Below are 16,028 nucleotides of genomic sequence, written 5' to 3' on the forward strand. Positions count from 1 at the left end.
GTAAAATTGGAAGTGTAATAAGTGTTGTATGAAGCAAAAGTATTGTAATTAGGCAAGAGGTGTAGTATACAGCTAAGGTTGTGCAGAGAGGTGAGTAATCTCTGCAAGTAAAGCATTGCACTCAGCTTTATAATCAACAACACAAATCTTATTAATTGTAATCTTCATCTTAGGTTCAGAATTGTATGTGTCAGTAGAAAGCAATAGAGTGAACGTGTAGCAATTCTAAACAACTGTATTAATGACAGCATAAGGTGTTTATGTTGTGGTGGCATCATTTTGTAGTATGTAAAGTTCTTTTGCAGTTTTCTTTATCAAATCAGTTCCCACCTCATCAAAAGTAGTTGCCCAAATAGTTCCCATTGAATATTGCAGTTTTATTGGTAAAGGGTAACTGCAATTGCATTCTGCCATGGTCATTTGACATCTAAGATAAAACCATGAATCGTCAACCTGCTGAGTGCATTTTTTTTTACAAGGTTTATCATTAACTTTCAGTGGACAAGCTGTGTAATAGAAATTATTATTTGTTACATTCACAAATCTCAGAACAACAACTATAGTGGTTTGATTGACACTCATGCATTCACGGATTGATGCAATAGTCATCCTAGTGTATCTTCCATAAATATGAGTAAACCCTGAAGAGAAATCATGAGAATGCAATGGAAGAAGTCCTCTTAGTATGAGGGGTTCTGCCTCTGGGAAAGGAGGATTAATATGTAATGTTATTGTAGATGTCATATTGAAAACCTTCCCATTAAAGTACCCTACATGGGCATTGTGTACAAAAAGTATAAGAACAACATCAGGGGTTAACATATTTTTTAAGTCATGACCTATTTGTTCTGATGCTGACCCTCGCAGATTGACATCAATTGTAAAACCGGATAGATCATTAATTTTAACAATTTGCTTCTTTGTTTCACTGCCATCCTTCCTATGGATTGCAATGACATCTCCAACATATACAACAACACCAATTATGTCAACCAATGTATTAGTAGTCAGCTGAACCACTTCGCTAATAGGGGTGAAAGGGGAGCAGGTTTGAGCAGGATCAATATCAGGGGTGCAACTTTTTAATATTGAATCATCAGATAGGAAGATGTCTAAATAGTTGTTTAATTTATTGTATCTTGTGTTTGCCTCCTTTATGGACCCCTTAGAAATGACATAGTGAGCACATACCTCCACACGATCACAATGTATTTGAGCTATTTGATCAAAACATGTAACCCTAACTTCACAACCCTCAGTATCTACAATGTCAAAGCTGAAGACTTGCCCATTCTTGGTAGGTGTACTATATGATCGTATTGGTCATTTGTCAATGACTTTTCCTTTGATTGCCCATTTGTTTTGGTAGGGATTTAAACTTTTGATAGGGCTTATGTTATCAGAGGTCGCACTTTGTGAGGATTTAGGTCAAGTTGGACAGGTTTATGATCTCTGCTAAGTGGAACATTGGAATCAATTCCTCGCTCTTATCTCTCCTGCACACTATCTCTGACCACTCCCCGATCCTCCTCTCTTGGGTTGACAAGTTGACCTCTGGTCCCTCACCCTTTAGGTATGAGATCATGTGGCACTTCCATTCAAACTTCAAAAAATGCATACAAAATTGGTGGAACTCCCCTGTTCAAGGTACGAATATGTTCAGAATTTCTAAAAAGTTGGAAATTATCAAAAAGGAGGTCAAAGCTTGGAGTCTTTCCTCCTTTGGGGATATCTTCAAGAGAAAAAAGGAGGCTGAAACCAATTTGGACCGCCTCTAGAGGACCATTGCAGAGGGGACTTCCTATATGGACCCACATAAAGAGGAGGAGGGATGGAGACACAAATGGAAAGAAATCATGAACCTAGAAGAAATTCACTGAAAGCAAAGATCTAGGATCCAATGGTTAACTCAGGGGGACAAGAACACCTCCTTCTTTCACAGATCAACCTCAAAGCATAAAAGGAGGAACGCTATCCAATCCATTCTCAATAACAGAAATGAGGAAGTGGTGGGGAATAATAAAATTGGTCAATGGGATTCCCTTCACTTTGCTAATGCCTACACGAAGGATAGGGTCAGTGAACCTACTAAGATCAACGATAAACTCCTCAGTCTCATCCCCCAAGTCCTAGATGAGGCTAATAATGAGCTGCTCATAAGCTGTGTGTCTGAAGAAGAAGTTAAAGAAGTGGTTTTTGCTATGGTTGCCTTCAAGGCCCCTGGTCCTGATGGCTCCCCCCTACTTTTTTCCAGGTTTTCTAGGAAAATGTGAAGTATGATCTAACTAAAGCTAGCAGGGACTTCATTTGCACTAGTAACCTCCTGAAGAAATTGAATAACACTTTCATTGTTTTGGTGCCCAAAAGTTCTTGACCCGAAACCCATGACTGACTATTGGCCCATTAGCCTATGTAACTCAATCTATAAAATTTTCTCTAAAGTTGTTGTCAATAGAATCAAACCCCTCCTTGATAAATGCATCAACCCCTCTCAAAGAGGCTTTGTTCCAGGCAGGCAGATTCTTGATGTTGTCATTACTACCCATGAGGTCATCCACTCCATGGAGAAAAGTCGCAACCCAGGTATGGCTCTCAAAATCGACATCTCTAAGGCTTATGATAAAGTTAATTGGAAATTCCTATATGCGGTACTTTCTAAGTTGGGATTCCAAAAAATATTTATCAATATTATCAGGGAGGCGGTGGAAAGTGTTCACTATTCGGTGATAGTCAATGGCACCCCCTCGGGCTTCTTTAAGGCTGGGAAGGGGCTAAGGCAGGGGAACCCTCTCTCACCTTATTTGTTCATTATGGTAGCTGAAGCCTTGAGTAGGTATTTCTCCAATTTGATTAGGACCAATAGAATCTCGGTGGTGAAAGTTGCTTCCACCCTTCCTCCTATGGTTATGCAGCAATTTGTGGACGACACCTTCCTTTTCGGCCAATCGGTTGTGATAGAGGCTAAATAATGGAAACATCTACTGGAAGAGTACGCCCTTGCCTCTGGTCAACTAATTAACTATTGCAAGAGCAAGATTTATTTTTTTAACATGAACAAAAACCTCCAGGGTAAACTTATGCAAACCTTAGGGTGTAGTGTTGCTGATCTTCCTGATTCCTACTTGGGTCTCCCCTCACTATCAAGGAGGTCACCTCCCACTTTTGGGAATCAATCTTAGAAAGAATGCAAAATAAACTTGTTGGCTGGACCGAAAAAACTCTAAGTAGTGCGGGTAAACTCCAGCTCCTGTCGGCCTCTCTTCAAGATTTCCAATATTATGGCTGAGAAACTCGAGAGAATCCAAAGAATCCTTCTGTGGATGGGATTGGAGAAGAAGGCCAGAATCAACTTAGTCAACTGGGAGAAGGTGTGCAAACTGAAGGTCATGGGAGGCCTTAGGATTAGAAAAATCTCTGATCTGAATAAGCCCTTATTGACTAAAATCAAACGGATCCTTATGAAGGGAAAAACTATCTGGAGCATGATTATGAGGGCCAAGTACTTCAATCACACCCCCTTCCCCTCCCTCCTCTCTTCCAATGAGCTCCCTCCTGGGTCTAAAATATGGAATAACTTTGTTAAGAACAAGAAACTACTCAAACAGGGTCTAAAGTGGCAAGTTGGTAATGGTGAGAAAATTAGATTCTGGGAGGACAACTGGATTGGTGACAAATCCCTTGCCTCCTCTCGGTTCAGTTGCCTCATGGTCACTCTCAAGGATTTGTTTGGCTCCCTTGTGATAAACTACATCTCTCCCTCCCGCTGTTGGTTAAGGCTCACCGATAGTCTGGGGAATACCCCCCAATGGATCCATTTGGCTGAAGAGCTGCAATCCCTTCTTAAGGGCATTAGGATCCCCTGTTTCACTCACACTGATACTCTTGTTTGGACTGTGAACCCCTCAGGGACTTTCAATGTTAAATCAACCTACAATCTCTTGTTTTCCCCCTTGAATGATTGCTATAGCTGGAAAGAAGTTTGGAACTCTCAGCTCATCCCTAAAATTAACTTCTTCTGGTGGATGACCCTTCACGACAAGATCCTTACTGTTGATAATCTGAAGAGGAGGGGATTTTTGCTTGCCAACAAGTGTGTTATGTGTAATTGTGCTAAGGAAAGCATAAATAACCTCTTTATTAATTGCCCCTTCGCTTCGAGGGTTTGGTACAAAGTTCTACAAAAATTTAATTTGGCTTGGACATTCTTGGAAGACTTGCAGCAGTTTATCAACAATTGGAAATGCTCCTAAGCTCACTCATCGATCAAACATTTTTGGAGACTCATTCCTCCCCACGTCTGTTGGCATACCTGGAAGGAAAGGAATAATAGGATCTTTCGTGACACCAACAACTCAGTTGACACGGTGACTGACATAGCTGAGAAGTACCTTAGGGAAAACACCCTCATCAGCAAGTGGAAAACTCCACAATCTGCCCCTATGGTTTTGGATCAGAATTAGACTAAAACATGGAATCTGCCAGATAGCTTCCTTCGATATGACAATTCAAAAAAGATGGAGAGGCTTAATACCAGATGGTCAACACCTCCCCCACCTTGGCTCAAGCTTAATTTTGACGGTGCTGCTCGCAGTGGTTCTGCGACAGGGGGTGGAATGATCAGGGACAACTTGGGCAACCTGGTTTTGGCCTATGCGGGAAATTTTGACTCTATCTCAAGCAACATGGCTGAAGCCCTTGCTCTCTTTTGGGGGCTTAAGCTGGCTCTTGGCATCAATGTTAAAAGATTGATCATTGAAGGGGACTCTAAGATGATTATTGAGGCCACTAAAGGCATTTCAGGGATCAACTGGATGATCAACAATGTCATCAAGGACATATGGTCCATGATCGTGTGGTTGGAGGAATTTTAAATTCAACATATCCATAGAGAGGGGAACCTGTTGGTAGATGCTCTGGCTGCGACATGGCTGGAGATAAAAGGTATGAGGCGCTGGAGACACCTAGATTCTCTTACTGACAAGTAGAAGGACCTTATTAGGAAAGAACAAATCACCTCTATCCACCAATGAAGTGCCACATCCTCCTTCTCAATAGGTCGCTTTGGGCTAGCTTCTATGCAATGCTGCTAGCAGGAAATTTAAATTCAAATTGGGCGGGCTATGCCATGCTGGTTTCAAGTGGTCCCCACCTTCTTTGCCCGATGTTGACGTGGCTGGCCACCTATTTCTGTGTCGCCGATGGGTTAGAGTGCCAACTTTTGATCATTAATCACAACAAGGAGTCTAATTATTACCTTAACTAGAAACTAAGATCTCTCCATAATGACGATCTTTGCAAGTTGGGAGAGATATCAAGAGGTGTCCCTTCGCATGCTTGTCGAAGTTGGTGAATGCATGCCTTGGGAAATACCACTAAATATAATTATTGCACCTTGCACAATATTTTGGCTAATATCTAGTTGTTTTCTCTTAACTCCAGCTCTGGTTTTTCCCTCTGCATTTCTCTTTTGAGGCTTGCATTGTATCTCAACTTCACTCTGGAGGAAGCTATTGTGGGGGGATTTAATCTAGGTGGAACTGAACATTATTGATGACTATTTTCGCAAAGACACGTGCATTTGGATGTATGCTAAAGAAGGAGGAATCATCCCGTTCATGGAAGCCATGAAAGGGTTCTACGAAAACCTCTCCATGCAGTTTGTCAATAGTTGGAAGGACAGGAGGGTGGTCATGAAGGAAATTTCGTTTGAAATTAGTGAGGAAGTTATCGCCCAGGCTACGGGTCTCTCTACTGAAGGTAGGAAATGGAAGAAAACTAGTAGGGTTGCAGACAAGAACAACATGAACCGCTTCTTCAAAAAGGGCGAGGAACCATCCAGAATCCGTGGGGGTTTCAACAGGGAATGTTTACCCTACCTGTGAGATTAGGTTTGCAAAATCATAATGAAATACTTCACCCTCGAGGGAAGGTATGGTGTGTTCTACTATTATCATTTCCCATTGCTCAATCACTTTCACAACCATGACACCATTTCTTTTCCTTTCTTCCTGCTGCATGCTCTTGAATCTACTATTAAAGATGTCGGCAATTGTATGTCAAGAGGGCAATTTTACCATCCTCCACCAGGGGTAGATGTTTCGGCTATACAATTTTCACAAGGCCCTTTGTCCCCCTACACCTATCTCGGTTCAACCTGCCCCCTCCATTCTAGGTCCCCTTGAGGGCTTTAAAAAAGGCCTCAAAAAGTCTTCGAAAAAGCCGATGACACCTTGTCAATCCCCTGACCAAGGCCCACACTGCCCCCTCAAAATTGCAGAAAAAAATTAAAGCAACCCTTCTACTGCGAAACCCACCTCCAAGAAACCCAAAAAGGAACCCAAAATCCTTCTTGTTAAGTCTGATGTGGAGGATTGTATCACCCCACGAAGATCCCACAGATTTGCTAACAAACCCCATATGAAACAAATCGTCATGAGAAAGAATTATGCTAACGAAGAAGAGAATGATTATGAGAAAGCAGAAAGTGAAAAGGGGGAGGAAGAAATGGAGGCTACGGAGGGCTCAGATTCCTCCAATATGGGCACTAACGTCCCTGACTCAGAGACCATTAAGGAGGATATCAAGAACACCTCCCCTCATTCTAACACTTTCTTGGTCCACACCTCTTAGGGGGACGAAAGACATTATGAAGGTGGGCATACTGCTGCTGATGGTGGGGAGAAGGAAGAGGCGGTGCAGTGTCCGGGTTGCAGTGCTATCTCTAAAGATTTAAATGATGTTAAGAAAAAACTAGAGAAATTGGAGTCCTATGTTAACAAAATTGGGAAATTCACCGTCAAAGTGATGCACTTGTCAGCTACCTCTCTGTGCTTGCTCCACCAGGATAAGGCTGATTAGGGTGGGCTTGAAAGCAACACCACTAAGGAACTGTTCTAGTTCCTGGCAGATGACTGGACTGGGCTTATGCTCTCTAAGCACATGGGTGCTGATAATTAGGTTGTATGGTTGGTTCTTTTTTTTTTTTGCTATAGTTTTTTTTGTTGGAACGCCTCGTTCCATGGTAATATTGCTACTCTTAACAGTTTTATAGTATTGACAATATGTTGGTCTACTACTGCTTATGGTGCTTGTTGGACGAGATTGGTTTCGATATCAGGTTATCCAATAGCGGTAGGCAATTTTTGTTTTTGAAAACTAAAGTTGGGATTGGCTGACTGCCGCTAGGCAGTTGTGTGTGTGCTAGTAGTGTTTTTTTTGGTTTCCTTCGAGTCAGCCCCCGGTTTTGGCTGCTTTATAATCAAAAACATTAAATATAGAAAAATAATATAACTATAAAAAATTATTAAAAATAAACATATAAAAAATATAAATATATAATGTTAAAAATAATTATATTTATCAAAAACATGATATTATTTTTAATTTTAACAATTTACATTTCGTTTTGTTTGAATTTTTTTTTTTTTAAACTATTTTTAAGATTACATTTTTATTTTTATTTTTTTATCTTTACATATTTTATTTAACTTTTAAAATACATATATAAATTATTTATTGAAATCTTCATAATATAATAAATAATTTAGTTTAAGATATATATTAAATATAAATTTTATTTATAATATTATTTGACTTTAAAAAATATATACAAGTAAATAATATAAATTTTTAAATAAATATATATTTTTAAAAATTTTGTATTTAAAACCAAAATAATAATGTTTATTAATTATTTTTGACATTACATATTTGTATTTTTTAATAATGTTATGTTTTTGATAAATATAATTATTTTTAACATTAAATATTTATATTTTTAATATGTTTATTTTTTATTATTTTTTATAGTTATATTATTTTTCTATAATTAATATTATTGTCTATTATATATTGATTTGAATAACCAATATTTTTCACATATATAATATTGTATTATTTTAATTTTATAGATTTGGTAATTTATAATAAATATCTAATTAATTTTTACTATTTATAATTTTTTTTGTGTACATATATATTATAACTATACTATATAGTTTAATATATTATTATATGTAATCTTAAAATTAGTTTAAAAAAATAAATTTCCAAACAAAAAGAAATATAAAATGTTAAATTAAAAAGTTTTTAATCAAGAATTTTTTTATTTTTTAAACTGTACCACGGATGGTACTGTTTCTGCCATGTTTCTGCCCATGAACTGCGCGTACGGTGGCATCGGAAGCGGTGAAAGAGGAGGTGTGGTTTATGGGGCTGCATAGCCAGTGCCGTCCTGAACTGCTCCTACGCCTGAAAGCCCTGATTGATTTGACATGTTTTTGTACGGTTAAGCCTCACCCACTTACTAGCAGAGGCAAATTAATATTTTTGAAGTTGTTTTGTCAAAATATCATTCAAACTTGCCATCAGGATGACTCAGAATTCCTCCCAATGGCATCGGGATTACAAAAAATTGCCATTGATGTTTGGATGAGAAAGTCACGAGCTCAGAAAAGAAAGACTTCGACGCTACGAATCCCAAAATGACAACACTTATCTAGTTGTGCACAGCAGAATCATAATGAACATCTGACGGTCCTTGCGGGAGTCTTTACTCAACGAAGCCTTCTGCTTTATGGAGTAGATGAAGTTGATGAAGTACTCAGCGAAGTTTAAGAATAATCTTCGTCAAGTTTTACAAGTAGGTGAAGTATTCTCTTATACACTGTGAGTTTGGGTAAGGAGGAGGTTTACACAAGAAACTTCATTGGTAAACGCTAGGTATGGTAGAAATATACACGACTTTGAGACTCGGTAATGTTCGGATTTTGGTTTAGCTCTTTATTTTTCTTATTCATTAGAATATTGTAAACTTTGCTTGCTGCAGCTTATGAGCACCAAGCCCTCAGAGTCATAACAGCTTCAATTTGTGACTTTTTTCTCGTAAATTCTTTCTTTCAAACACATTCTGAAAGTAATAGACTGTATGGTCTTTTTCTCGGAAGCCTTCTGCTTTATGTAGTAAGAGATAATCTTCCTTCGAAATAGATGAAGTATTTCCTTACAAACTTTGAATTTGGGTAAGGAGGTTTACAGCAGAAACTGTGAGTAAACGCTTCTGGGCATACATGTCATGACTTAGAGACTAAGTTATGTTCGGGTTTTGCTTTGGCTATTTAATATACTTATTCGTTACAATATTGTCATCTGTGATTGCAGCTCATACGCATCAAGGCCCCTGAGTCATAACAGCTTCAATTTGTGACTGTCTTCTGGTAAGCCCTTTCCTTCAAACTATACAAGTCTGATTTCTTTTCCATAATCGCCTTTCAGTGCTGTCACTGATTTATTAGTCTATTGCGGCCATACTTGTTTATACTTCAGTCCATAATTTTAATACATTAACAACATATTTCCAGTGAATCTATCATTAAGGCTAGTTCTAAATAAGCGTAGAAACCTCAAACAAAACAAACAATCTCAGAAACGAACATCAAAGGTAAACGTTAGATCAAAAGGCTGAATCTGAAGTAGGACTTTCAGAAAACAGTGTATAAATAGCGTATTGGGCTGTTGCACATCAAAACTGTGAAAACATTGTTTAGAACTGTTGAGGTTATGAAAATGATTGTATGGAGAACAAATGCGGAAGCAGTGTTTGTCTTCGTTGAAGCCTATCGAAATTTGACTCTAGGACACTTCATTTTATGTGGTGAAGATAGGACTTCCCATAGATCCTTCACTTCTGATCTGCCATGAGACTACTTCTATTCTCTTTGCTTTAATATCTAGATGGTTTCTAATAATATCATTTTTTTGCTAGATATAAGAATGATCAACTAATTTTTTTACTTATTTAATTTTCAACCATGCTATTGTCAATAAAACTTATTTAAAGCTTTGGTAATCTATTAATTGTTTTCTCGTTCAACCATGTTTATCTCCTTAACAGTTTTGATATTAAAAAGGTTTACAGGACTAATTAATTTTTAGTCTAAGGTTTTATGTCAATGGCCAAGTCAATGTCAAATTAGATTTGGGTTGATTCTACTACACCATAGAAGATGAAACTCTGAAGTTTTCAGATTGGCTCCCCCACCTAGAGATTAGTCTCGATTTTAGGGATGAGTTGTGTTAAACACATAATCTACTGCAGAAACACATGAAAAATGTTAGGGATCTTACTGAAGTGGACAGTAGTCACCAACAAGCCCTCTTTAGCAATTCTGTAGCCTAGGTTAGTTAGGACAAGGTAGACTTTAGGCGATTCTCAATGGACTCCATATTTTAGATTGTTTTCATGTTTTCATTGTAAGATCCTTAGGGTTCTTCCCTAATCAATAGTTTTTTCTAAAGAAAGAACCATTCTTCCTCTTATGAATCTTTGTCTCTAAAGTCTATTGTAGAGTGGGCTTGAATTGAAATTATTGCATCTCTCTACAAATTGATTCCCCTTTCCCTTGTTCATAATACTCAGCCCAATGACACGGTAATAGCACTTATTTTTCCTTGGATTAAGAAATATAGAATACATTGTAACAGCAGTTACAGCAACATGGCAGCTATAACAACGGTAATATAACACCAAGAGCTAAAATATGCAGTTATTCAACATGTTATAGTAGATTGTAACAAAAAGACTATATCTAAAAAAATAAAAAAAATCATCCATAGTTTAGAAAGAGTATCAAATGTCGGCAGTCTCTCTTAAGTTGCAGGTGCCATTCCTCTTTCCCAAAATCTTTTTAAAATCCCCTCTTTATAGAATTGATGAGTGATTCGACATAATCTACGTACTAAGTCTTTCACTTGTGAATGCGATTAACTTCGACCCTGTCTGTAAATTTTCAGACGCTGGGATACATGTGAATTTACTGTTATTCTGAAATGACAATATCCGCCACTTATGCCTGTCCATAGCCATTCATTGGTAACTTGTCACATAAACCGCCACTAAATACATGAATCATTGTTTAGGGTTTAGGATAGAATTGCCTTTACTTTTTTTATCGAGCAGGTCTTAAGTCATTCTTCATGAACTGATCCTGAAAGTCTTGAAACCTAGAGTTGGAGAGTTTAAAAGTCCTTACAAATCCCCAACAAAATCACTTTTTAAACATGTCTTTCGAACAGTTTGCTTTTTCCTAAAAACTGCGACAATAAATTCCCCCAACAATAAATTTATACTTTATTTTTTAATATTTATTAAAGTAAATATAGAATGTATATTAAGGAATTAGGTTTAGGGGTGGTGGCCTTTTTTTAATTAGCATAAAATTAAAGTTATTTTCTTAAAATTATTATAAAAATTTTTAATATTCTTTCTTAACATAAAATTTGGATTTTATATTTCTTCAAATGTTTGGATTATAAAATTTTAGTATTATTTTCATTAAATTTTTTATATATTTAAATTTTAATATTATTTTCCATTAAATATTTTATTAACTTGTATCATTAATTCAAATTTTAATATTATTTTTCATTTAAATTTTTTATTAAACTTGTACCATTAAATTTTAATATTATTTTTAATTATTAGAAAACTACAAAAATATATTTAAATTAAATGAAAAAGAAAAAGTGAAACTAATATTAATGTTACTACATTTATACATAAAACACATATATATATATAAAATAGGTGATTACCATTTCATGGCTAGCTAATACAATACTATTTATCTTAATACAATACTATTTAAGTTAATTTATAAGAATTCAAAAGGACATAGGTTCAAAAGGAAGACATAAGAGTGATATTTTTAAAATTGATTTGTTTTCATAATTTATTTTAATTTGTGTTTAAATCATATATAATTTAGGAATATTAAAAATATATATAAATAGCTAAAATACACTTTTACGAGGAGACTTGTCTCCTGAGATAGAGATATCTCCGAAAACTTCTTGACGCATAGGGCTCTTTTGGTTGTCATCTTTTGCTATCTCCAAAGTTTTCAAGCCAAAAATTGACTAATGGGGAAATTATTTCATAGAAAGACAAAAATCCATGCAAAGTTATAATTATCTCATCTATTGATAATGTCGTCTTTTTAAGATGATTGATTTCTTATCATTGTAATAGTCTAAAGAGAAATTATCTTTGTTATTTAATCAACAATATAAGCAATTTAAATTTCAATATTACCTTACTTTCACAAAACAATTTAGACTATTTATGGTATCAGCAATATAAGCAATTTTAATTTCAATTTTAAAGTTAATGTTAAATTTTACCACTGTTTTTGTTTTCAAAGTTCTCTGCCATGATATTTTGTGGAAATTATTAAATTATATTTGAAAAAAATGGCATCTCCAAGTACACCAGTCTCCTAATTTTGAAAATCAGTTGTACCAGCATCGATACCAGAGTCTTCAAGTACCCTCGTCTCTTGGTAATCTTGGTAAAATATAATAAAATACACACAACCCCCCTGCCTCTTGGTATACTTGCTAAAATATAATAAAATATTTATTATAGTAATACACATTAAATAATAATTTTTATATTGAAAAAATTATAAATAAAGGGCAGAAATTGATTACCTCGAAAGTGGAGTTGAAAAATCCACCTATCTTTTTCTTGCCATATGTTTATTATGACATAATATAAATTATCATCACTATTAAATCATATATCTATCTCTCTTTCTCTTTCTTCTCATCTCTCGGTTGCCATTTTAAAATTAAGCAAATGATGATTGTGGAGATTTTTCTTTTACATGTAGGCAAAGTGGTTATTTTTATGGGTACAAGCTAACTTTTAAAAATATTTTTCGTAACTTTTGAAATTATAAAAATAATAATATAATATTTTTATTGCACAAATACAAAAATATAAAATATTAATATAATAATAAAAACAAATAATAATTTTTAACATAAAGGGGTAAAAATATTATTAAACCAAGGAGACATTACAAAGCAAGGCCATTAAATGGCCCTATCAAGATCAACCAAGTGATCCAATTGATGAGACAAATCCGGGAGCAGATGGCCCCGATCCACCAAATTCCAATCATGCATATGATCGGAAGCCCATTTAGCCAAGCAATCAGCCACACCATTCCATTCACGGGGAATATGGTTGAAAGTAACATGCTCCAGAGATGCACAGAGAGTGAGAATTTGTTCAACAATCAGAGCCAGCTGCCAGCTCACATTATCCATATACTGCCTTTTCAGTAAGTTCACCACAACCTGGGAGTCAGACTCACATATGATCCTTCGCCAACCCAACTGACTGGCCCACTCCAAGGCCACTAAAATAGCCTGAGCCTCCATAAGATTATTCGTATGAAGACCCTTATACTCAGAGAAAATAAACTGAACATCCCCTGAGCTATCACGGCCCACACCTCCAATGCTAGCATGACCAGGATTACCACGAGAAGAGCCATCCGAGTTGATTTTTAGGACTCCCAAGGGAGGAGGGGACCATCTTCCCTCCCTATTCACCTTTGGGGTAGGATGCCTACACCTGTTACGCATGAGTTGTCGTTGCGGAGGAGGAAGATGAAGACGATTACAACAATCAACATCCTGAGGGTCCACCCGCATAGTCATATCACACTTAGCCGCAATAGTTTCCCCTAAGGAGTGTAAAATTTTCCTCCAAAGGTGAGGAGCCATCAGCTGCAAATCTTGAAAGATCCGCCTATTCCTCTCCAACCAAAGATTCCAGATAATAAAGGAAGGCCCAATGGCCCAAGCAGCCTGGAGAAAGGAAGTAGAAACAGGGGCCCTTCCCCATCGTTCCCAAAATTCCACCAAAGAGGAAACATGCCAGCAGGTCGTATTCCACACTCCCCACCAGAAGTGCCAAATCTCCCTAGCATAGGAGCATTGGAAGAAGATATGGGATACACTCTCTTCACAACCTTGACACAAAACACACATAGAAGGGCCTTGAAAACCACGCTTACATAAATTATCCCAAGTGAGACACCGATTTTGGGCCACTAACCACATAAAGAAGTTGCACTTGGGCCATGACAACTTGTGCCAAACATGCTTCCACCAAGGGACCTCAATGTCCCCAAACAACTGCCTACCAATCTGTTTATAACCAGCAACCACAGAGTACTTTCCGGACAAGTCTGAACCTTCCCAAGCCAAAACATCAGTTCCTCTCAAAGAATTACAAGCACGGGAAGCCAAAAGTTGGGAAAGCTCACGCCTATCCCCCTCAGACCCTCCTAGAGGCCACTCAGAAGGGTGCTTCCAACGAAACCGAAGAACCAAACCATCATGTTGTGCCACCTTATAATGCTCCACAGTATCCCAGCCAGCTGCGCTAAAAACCTCAAACAGAGGCTGGAGATGAGGAAAAGAAGAAAGAATAGGAGGGTGACCATCCCAGGAATCTGACCAAAAAAGAGCCTGTGAACCCGAATGACAGATCCAAAAAAGAGCATCCTTAATCAACTGCACCCCCACTTTCAAAGTATGCCAGATCATAGAACCACCCCCCTCCAGAGGATAGCGAGGGACCTCAAAAGAAGCAACACCCCGAAGATATTTAAGGTTAAGAATACGAGCCCATAACTGGTGCTGATGGGTGCACCAGTGCCAGTAAAGCTTAGCAGCAAGAGCTTTTCCATTCAAAATAGCAGAGCGTAAACCAAGACCCCCTTCCTGCTTAGGTCTACACACCAATTCCCACTTAACAAGGCTCCATTTTGAAGACAATAAATTACCGCTCCAAAGAAATTGACGAGAAAGAGCATCAAATTCCTTAAGGAAATACATAGGAGCCGCTTGAACAAAGCACCTGTAGATGGGAAGGGCCTGGATGACAGATTTAAGAAGAGTCAATCTAGCTGCAGAAGACAACCAACGATGGGTCCAATGAGAAACCTTTCTCCTAAGCTTATATAATAGATAATACGAAAATATAATAGATAATCCTTATATATGCTTCAAAACAAATATGATATGAGATAATATAATAATGAAACCATTTCTTTATTATAATACACATAATGTATTAAAATAATTTTAAATGCGTAAATTTGTTATATACAAGAAATAATAGTTGCAAGTCTTAAAAATATTAATAATAATTGTAATTTTCTTGTAATAAAATTGCTCATTGGTTTTTTATTTTGATATAATTATATTTTTAAAGATATTTTTCATTGGTTTTTTATTTTGATATAATTATATTTTTAAAGATATTTTTCATTCTATTATATTATTTGTTGTTACTTTTAAGAGATTATTAATAAGAAAAGGAATAATAAGAGAGAATAATCTTTTTTAAAAGGTTGATGATTCAGATTTAAATTTTTTGTAATAAAGTTATGTTTTAATATAATGCAACACTAGTGCCTAATTTATATTGACCTAAACATATAAAATATACTATTTTTTTATTGAAATAAAATAGCCCATTTAAAAAAATTGATTGATATAGTATTATGTAAGGGTCTAAAATAAATTTATAATCGTTAATGTTAAATATCCAACCCATTTAAGAATAAATCAACAATTGAAGTTGATTTCCTTTTTAACATCAACAAATTTATGTGAATTAATAGAATTTTTTTAAAAATGTGTGAATTTTTAAAGCAAATAGAGAAATAGCAAGGCAAAATTGATTCATTACTACTATGTTAGTAGAATTATGACCACCTTAAAAAAAAATCTGTTGATTGAATCTATAATCTTAATTGCAATTGATTGATCCCAAATAGCTATTACACGGTTTTGAGGGAATGAAGAATGAGCAGTCCAAAATGTAATCCAGTATAACAAGATTGGGAGCTATATATTAGAAACTTAAATGGAGAACTACATAAAAAGGAAAAATTGGATGAGATGGGAGCAATATACATTACAAGGAAATTTAATTACGACTCCAACACACAATTAGATATCTTAAAGTTTGCGAACAAGAAATATGCTATTATTACAAAAACGTAATTGGTAAAAAATAATTGTTATATTAACAAGCAAGAACGTTCAATAAATAGATTACAAAGATTTACAAAATAGAAAGTTTGTAAAATACAATATATTACACAATTGAGCATTAATAATTAACTATTAACTTAGAAAATATAATCTTAATACCCTCCCTT

At 36.0% G+C, this 16,028-nt stretch overlaps 1 protein-coding gene across 1 annotated transcript in view; it reads left to right on the top strand.

Annotated features, from left to right (window-relative positions):
* The window catches only part of LOC131078253 (UPF0481 protein At3g47200-like), a 249,428-nt gene that overhangs the window by 100,946 nt on the left and 132,454 nt on the right, over positions 1-16,028 (top strand). The window contains exon 3 of the mRNA XM_058015913.1: positions 9,160-9,215. The gene's annotated coding sequence lies outside the window, so the exon portion shown is untranslated. The remainder of the gene's footprint in view (positions 1-9,159; positions 9,216-16,028) is intronic.

This window comes from Cryptomeria japonica, chromosome 7 (genome assembly GCF_030272615.1).
Source record: "Cryptomeria japonica chromosome 7, Sugi_1.0, whole genome shotgun sequence".
NCBI lineage: Eukaryota > Viridiplantae > Streptophyta > Pinopsida > Cupressales > Cupressaceae > Cryptomeria > Cryptomeria japonica.